The sequence below is a fragment of the Aplysia californica genome, unplaced genomic scaffold, assembly GCF_000002075.1.
Source record: "Aplysia californica isolate F4 #8 unplaced genomic scaffold, AplCal3.0 scaffold00536, whole genome shotgun sequence".
NCBI lineage: Eukaryota > Metazoa > Mollusca > Gastropoda > Aplysiida > Aplysiidae > Aplysia > Aplysia californica.
Window position 1 is genome coordinate 74,876 of NW_004797806.1, and position 968 is coordinate 75,843.

The following is a 968-nucleotide window of genomic DNA, read 5'->3' on the forward strand; positions in this document are numbered from 1 at the left end:
AATTACAAATCACATCATGTATGTATCTCCCCTCCCCAGGGAGCTTAGAACTAACTGTAAACTCCTTGTCCCTCCCGCATGTGGAAGTCAAATTAGCGTCTTCATGCAACAAGATGGGGGATCTGATTATGCCGGTGGTTGGGAAGTGACAAATAAAAATAAAATCGCCACCAGATCACCAGCAGATGGCGCAAGCCTTGTAATATCAAACCTGATCTTGACGCACACGCGAGATGATTTCAGGGTGCATCGTGTCTTCCGTCTTCCTTCTTCTTTACTCTTTGTATCCTACCTTTACGGCTAAGCTAAACGGCCCACCTACAAGATGGCGGTAGAGTGTAGAACTAGAAGAAAGGTGATAACTTCACAGGCTCGCCCTACACCCCTGCCCCCCCCCCTTTCCCCCGTGAAAAAATAAAATAAAGGTAATACATGTATGAACAATAAAAATGCATGTTGTTTTTAAGATAATAAAACAAACAACAAAAAGACTACCCCCCCTCCCCCCAAAAAAAGAAAAAAAGAAAAGAAAAAAGCTTTTAAAAACCGAAAACAAATAAAATCACCCCCCTCCCCCCCCACCCTGGACCTTTTTCAAAAAGGTGTTGGCCTCTCATTCAAAGGTCCCAGGTTCGAATCTGGGTAACGACAGACATTTTTCTTCTTTAAAATATTGTCTCTTTTCACCTCCTTTCCTGTTATCTAGCAATGTTCTGTCGTCTGCTTTCGTCTGCTTCCCCCCCCCCCAAACCCGTTTTACCCACTCCTCTGGGCGCCTGACTCTTCCTGCAGCCTTTCTACTGCTACTCCTTGGCTCCTTCTTACCGCTGTCTTTCAGCCACACCCCTGGTCTTCTGGTAGGAAAGATCTACACCAGGCCTTCTCGGACAAGGGCGAAAAATCTCGGAGGGCCCGTGTGCAAGTTGCGCACGTTAAAGATCCCTTGATGGTCTAAAATCGAGAGTAGG